Genomic DNA, 6,759 nt, shown 5'->3' with positions numbered 1-6,759 from the left:
ACCACGGCATTAATCTCGTTGAACATCCCAGGAGCTCTGGCTCCTGGGTCAGCAGGTGCATTGTCAGGGAGCAGTAGTATTTTGGAAGGATTTTTTTTTTTTTTTTTTCTGAGCCGTAGGTCTCAAGTGTGGCTTAAAATATTCAGTAACCATGTTGTAAAGCGATGTGCTGTCTCCCAGGCTTTGCTGTTGCGTTTACGGAGCCCAGGGGGAGGAGCTTTAGCGTCATTCTCAAGGGCCCGAGGAGTCTCAGAATGGTCACTGACCACGGGCTCCCCCTTGAAGGCAACAGCTGCCTTAGCCCCTAACAGGAGTCAGCCTGTCTTCTGAGGCTTTGAAGCCAGGCACTGACTTGTCTCTACCGACGAGAGTCCTACACGGCATCGTCTGCCAGTAGGAGGCTGCTTTGTCTACACTGGAAATCTGCGTCTAATGTAGCCACCTTCACGGATGACCTTAGCTAGCTCTGGGTAACTTGCGGCAGCTTCTACATCAGCTTTGGCGGCTTCACTTGCACTCTCACGCAGATGGCTTCTTTCCTTCCACCTCCTGAACCACCTCTGCCGGCTTCAAACTGGCCCGCAGCCTCCACGCCTCTCTCGGCCTTCACAGAACTGAAGGGAGGCAGGGCCTTGCTCTGGATGCGCTCTTTCAATATCCTTCACAAACGCTTCCTTCGCATTTATAGCTGGGCTGTTCGGCACAACAGACCTAGCCTTGCGCCTGTGTTGGCCTTCGACACGCCTTCCTCCCTAAGCTTAGTCACTTCTAGCTTTTGATTTAGAGTGAGAGACGTGCAACTCTTCTTTCACTTGGACGCTTGCAGGCCACTGGAGGGGTATTAACTGGCCTCAGCTCAATACTGCTGTGTCTCAGGGAACAGGGAGGCCTGAGGAGAGGGAGAGAGACGGGGAACGGCCGGTCTGTGTGAGAACACACACATTTATTGATTAAGTTTGCCATCTTATGTGGGTGTGGTTTGTGGTGCCCCCAAACAATGACGATGGTGACATCAAAGATCACTGATCACAGATTACCACCACAGATGTGATGATGATGATAAAGCTTGAAATGTTGGGATAATTACCCAAATGTGACCCAGAGACACGAAGTAAGCAAAAGTTGTTGGAAACACGGCACCGATAGAGTTGCTGGACACAGGGTTGGCACAAACCTTCGGTTTGTGAATAACTCAGTATCTGTGGAGTGCCCAAAAGTGAAGTGGGATAAAATGAAACATGCCTCAACTGCATGGAATTCAAACATCTCCCAGCACTTTGTGAGCTCTGGGGAATTAAAGTAAAACTTTAGTTACAGTAAATTTTATTTTTTTCCATAAAGGAATTAAAGTAAAACTTTATCCTTATATCTTAAAATGTTAGTAGATTGACAGAATATGCAAACATCATCAGATGATAATTGGTGTATGTTTGCTTTCACTGCCTCAATGTTTAAAACCTTGACATGGGGGCGCCTGGGTGGCTCAGTTGGTTAAGCGACTGCCTTCGGCTCAGGTCATGATCCTGGAGTCCCTGGATCGAGTCCCGCATCGGGCTCCCTGCTCGGCAGGGAGCCTGCTTCTGCCTCTGACCCTCCCCCCTCTCATGTGCTCTCTCTCTCTCATTCTCTCTGTCTCAAATAAATAAATAAATAAATAAATAAAAAAATCTTTAAAAAAAAAAAAAAAAAAAAAAAAAAACCTTGACATGGGTTTCTTTGGGCCTATCCTGTTTGGGGTTCACTGAGTTTTCACAAATGACCGTTGACAAATTTGGAGGAATTTTAGACAGTATTTCTCTCTTCTTCTCCTTCTTCCTCCTCCTCCTCTTCCTCCTCCTCCTCCTTCTTCTTCTCCCTCTCCTTCTTCTCCTCCTTCCTCCTCCCCTTCTCCTTCTCCTCCTTCTTCTTCTCCTTCCTCCTCCTCTTCTCCTCCTCCTCCTTCTTCTCCTTCTTCTCCTTCTTCTCCTTCTTCTCCTTCTTCCTCCCCTTCTTCTTCTCCTCCTTCCTCCTCCCCTTCTCCTCCTCCTTTCTCCTCCCCTTCTTCTTCTCCTCCTTTCTCCTCCTCCTCCTTCTTCTCCTTCTCCTTCTTCTCATTCTTCCTCCTCCCCTTCTTCTTCTTCTCCTTCCTCCTCCCCTTCTTCTTCTCCTCCTCTTCTCCTCCTTCCCCTCCTCTTCGTCCTCCTCCTTCTTTTTAAGATTTTATTTTTAAATAATCTCTACACCCAACATTGGGCTCGAACTCACAGCCCTGAGATCAAGAGTTGCATGCTCTTTCAACGAAGCCAGCCAGGTGTCCCTCAGGTATTATTTCTTGAATTGTTTTTTGGTCCTGTTCTCCTGTCCGTTTCTGGGACTGTGATCGTGTGGAGGGTAGATCTGTTAACAGCCCCACGATTCATCTCCTTCCCCAGTGTATTCCCTTCCATCGTTCAGACCGAGTACTTTTTATCGTTCCTCCTTCATCACCTCCTCTGTGCTCTCCACTCAGCCACGAGCCCTTCCATCCACGGGGACTTTTATTTTGATTTCTGTATTTTTTCCCATCTAAAATCTCCATCTTTGCTCTTCTTTATATATCTCCTATTTCTTTGCTGAGATTTTCTATTTATTTTTAGATGTATCTGAAGCATGTCTGTGTGATGGCTCCTCACAGCATTTCCATTACATTGGCCTTTGAGTCCTTGTCAGGGCACCTGCATCATCTGAGAGTTAGCATCTTTCTCACTCCACAGATTTTCCTGGTTCTTGTTATGATGAGTCACTTTTTTTATGGAAACCTGGTCAGTTGGATATGATGTTTGGAGGGTCTGGATCTTATTGAAATCTTCTGTTGCAGGGGCCTCTTCTGGCACGTTGCTGGGGTGCTGACTTATTACTGCCAGGTGGAAGGCATACAGTCCAGATGCCCCACGTGCCCTCCTGTGACACGTGGGGTCTTCATGGTCTTAGCCTGGCGGCTGCCTTCGCTCCACTTTCTGGAGTACTCTTATGTTTCTTGTTTATAATGTGGGAGTTTCAGCTGTGATTTATGGGGGTCCGTAGGGAAAACATACATCCACTTCCTCTTGGCCCCAAACTGGACCTCTGAAATGCAATTGATTTTTGTATATTGATGATGTTTCCAGTGACATGGCATAAATCCTTTTGAGATTAGAGTAATAGGTCTTTATATTATTTGGGATAGTCCATGCATACAATTTTGGGATCCATGAATAATCAATACCATTTTATTTATTTATTTGTTCGTTTGTTTATTTTTTCAGTTTCAAAAAAGAAAGAAAACTTTATTATTATGGAAACCTAATAGAAGAGAAAAGGAATCTACACATAGATGTAGGTAATAGTAGGCAACAAATGAGAATTAGACAAAGTAACATCAAATCGGGCACTTACAACATCCAACCTCATCAGCTGTGGGGGTCCCGGTGGAAATAACCAGGCTGGAATCCCTATTTTATCCATTCAGTGCTTATCACTTTTTTTTCCCTTTACTTAACTGGTTGGTTCTTCTTGTCAAGTTTTCATGTCAATTTTTGTTTTTCTGGCCTGATAAAATGTGCTAGGGAAGTATTCCTTCTTTCTCTATTCTCAGGGGAAGCCTGTGTAAGTTTGGTATGTGTATGTGCATGTGTGTTCATGTGTGTGCTCACATGTTCATGTGTGTAGGCATGTCCACAGGTCCATGTGTGTTCACATGTTTGTGTGTGTCCATGTGTTCAGGCGTGCAGGTGTGTCCATGTGCATGTGTGTTCACATGCATGTGTCTGTATTTCTCATGTGTTCACATGTTCATGTGCGTAGGAGTGTCCACATGTCCATGTGTGTTTACATGTTTGTGTGTATGTGTGTCCACATGTTCATGTGTGCTCACATGTTTATAGATGTACAGGTGTGTCCATGTGCATGTGTGTTCACGTGTTCATGTGCATGCATGTGTGTCCGTGTGCTCACATGTCCATGTGTGTAGGAGTATCTGTGTGTTCACGTGTTTGTGTGTAGGTAGGTGTGTCCATTGTCCATGTGTGTGTGTATTTCACAAGTGCATCAGTATTTGGAGGCATTCACCAGTGAAACTTTCCAGATTCAGTTCACTTTGTGGGAAAAACTTTAATTGCATATTCACCATGTTTTACACATACAGCAATTCAGATTTTCTATTTATCCCTACGTCCATCATTTTGGTAACCTGTATTTTTGAGGATTTTGTCAGTTTTATCTACATTTTCTAATATTTTGGCATAAAATTGTTCATAATATAACTAATAAAAGTGAACATAATAAACTCTGTTATCGATTTAAAGTCTGTAGGATGTGATACTGCTCTAAATGGTGATGTGATGTGATGTGCGCCTTCTCTTTCTCTCTCTCTCTCTCTGTTTCTTGGCCATTGTGGCTAGGATTTATACATGGGATTAATATTTACAAAAATGAACATTTTGGGCTTTAGATTCTTCTTTATTTTTTGTTTGACCTCATTAGTAGCTTCTCTTATCACTGTATTTCCCTCCTTCTACCTTCATTTCGAATAATTTGCTATTCTTTTTTTAAATTCATGGTATGATAGCTTGGATCATTGACTTGGTTCTTAATTTTCCCATTTCATAGGTTTGATGTGTAACATTTACATTGTCCTTCAGTGTAAACATTCTCTCATTTCCATTTTGGTTTTCTCATTTCATTCATGGATTATTGAGAAATCCATCGCTTTAGTTTCCAGAGTATAGAGATAGTACTATCTTTGATGGCAGAATCAGGCGACTCCCGGAGGGCCCCGGGAGTTCCTACTGGTCTGCGTGAGGAGTCCAGGTTGGCTGGGGTCATTAGGTGGCACCCACTGTGGGCAGCTCCTGTGCCTTCCAGGGTCTCTGCGGTCCCCCTCCCTGGAGTGTGGGCTCTGGGTCCTTCCCGGGCTAGTGGATGGCCAGAGCAGCATACACGCTGGGCTCTGCTGGGAGCTCCCCTGATTGGGAGGGAGGGGATGCACTTGTCTCTCGTCGGAGGGTCAAGCGGTTCAGCTGGGCGTAGGTCACATCCTGGGGGGCGCCAGATGCAGCAGTCTCCTGTGGGGCAGAGAAAGAGGGGAGGTGCATGGTTGGGGTGGGGGGAGCCTGGGGACTCAGAGAAGAAGGGACCCTCCGAGTCCAGCAACCCCCCCGACACAGGGGAAGGAGAAGGGGCCAGTCCCTGCCTGAGCCTTGACCTTGAGTGGCTCACCTGGGCATATGTCAATCCCTGGGGGTCTTCATCCTGTGTGTTCTGCTGCAGACAGACAGTGAGGGGGAGGTTTGTCTCCTTGATTCCAATCGACCGCCTCAGACCCTTTTCCACACTGTTGCCAGAGTGAGGCTTTCAAACTTTCAGGCAGATTAGGTCACTTTCCTGGTGGACTCTCCAGGGGCTTCCTGAGCCTTGGGACATGCAATGCTTTCTATGGCTCTGATTCTATTCCTGACACTGTTTCTTGCTCATTTGGTTCCAGCCACATAGCCCATGTTCCTTCAAAACATGTTGCTGCCTCAGGACCTTTGCACCTGCTACCCCCTTCTCTTGTTTTATTTTCCTTGGCCACACTTTGCACTCGAGGGTGCTGCCCACTTCCTTGCATATTGTCTGTCACCCACAAGGTGAGCTCATGGAGGGTGGGTCAGATTTGCCCGCTGCTGTGCTTGCAGCACTAGGTGGGGCCTGGTAAATGGTGGGCTTCCTGTGCCCATTTACTGGGTGAATGAATGAAGGGGGCCTAAGACCTGTGGGTGATTCATTTCTTCATGCACCCTCTTGAGACCTGGGCATGCACCTCAACAACCAGAAGTCAGACAGCGGTCAGGGAGCCAGACAAGGGGAGCACGGAGGTGGCCCCATGCAGTCACAGCAGGCTGACCCAGAATGCCCAAGGAGGGAGAGGGCATCTGAGGGACACTGCTGAGACTGGGTGGTGTGAGGACAGAGAAGTGTCCATGGGATTAAGTTTGGCACCACGAGGGCCCTGGGGTCTGCACGAGAGTGGGGGGTCTCACCCGATGGTCCAGCTCCACCCCCTCCTCAGGCTGAGTGTCTTGCACGGCAGCATCTGCTGGGGAGAATGGGGGGTAACTCTTGGCAAGGTCCCCTGAGCTTCTCAGACAGGGCAGATGTGATCCAGGGGATTCAGCAGTGGGGTGAGGTGCCAAGGTCATGCATGTGGGAATTCGGTCCTCACCCCTTACCCCCAGACCCTCCCAGCCCACCCCCAGGGCAATCCCCTTCCTCTCACAGAGGCTCTCCTCCTGGGCGGCAGCAGCTGGGCTGGAGCTGGGGAGGAGACAGGGTGTTAGGGGGCATAGAGGGGGCGGGTAGGTGGGAGTCTAGGGGGTGTGCGAGTAAGAGTTACCTGTCCTGCAGGCCTCTGTCCTTGGGCTCCGCGTCTGCAGCCCCTGCAGGACATTGGGAATCAGCCTCCCTCTGGGCTGGGAGGTTACGACCACCCCCCATGTGATTCCAGGGAAAGGAGCCCTTCACACATATTGTCTGTGTGTCTCGCCATCTCCCGAGATTGAAAAGAGGAAAAACCTTCAGTTGGCACGTGGGTCCCACCTGGGTGTTTTCTTTCTAGACTCTCTGACTTGAGATTCTGCAAGTGTCTTTCCACACCAGCCTTTCCCCACCTCTCCAGCTTCCCTCTCTGGCCGCTGCCCTGAGGCCGCCCTCGGTCGGCCCACAGGACAGCCACCATCCCCTGGGGCCCGTCACCCCCTCCCCTTCTCACCTGGCTTCCTGCCT

General features: G+C 48.2%; 1 protein-coding gene and 1 long non-coding RNA gene across 2 annotated transcripts in view; one reads left to right on the top strand and one right to left on the bottom strand.

The window, feature by feature from the left end:
• LOC110573622 (leukocyte immunoglobulin-like receptor subfamily A member 3) overlaps positions 1–6,759 on the top strand; it is a 106,459-nt gene that overhangs the window by 16,168 nt on the left and 83,532 nt on the right. The window lies entirely within an intron of this gene.
• Positions 4,975–6,057, bottom strand: LOC123326870. The gene is made up of 3 exons (XR_006541375.1): positions 6,018–6,057; positions 5,215–5,259; positions 4,975–5,060 (listed from the first exon to the last, which is right to left on the bottom strand). It is a non-coding gene; the product is annotated as an uncharacterized LOC123326870 (long non-coding RNA).

Source organism: Neomonachus schauinslandi, chromosome 16 (genome assembly GCF_002201575.2).
Source record: "Neomonachus schauinslandi chromosome 16, ASM220157v2, whole genome shotgun sequence".
Lineage (NCBI taxonomy): Eukaryota > Metazoa > Chordata > Mammalia > Carnivora > Phocidae > Neomonachus > Neomonachus schauinslandi.
Note: the sequence above shows the minus strand (reverse complement) of the source record. Positions and strands in the feature narration are given on the sequence as shown.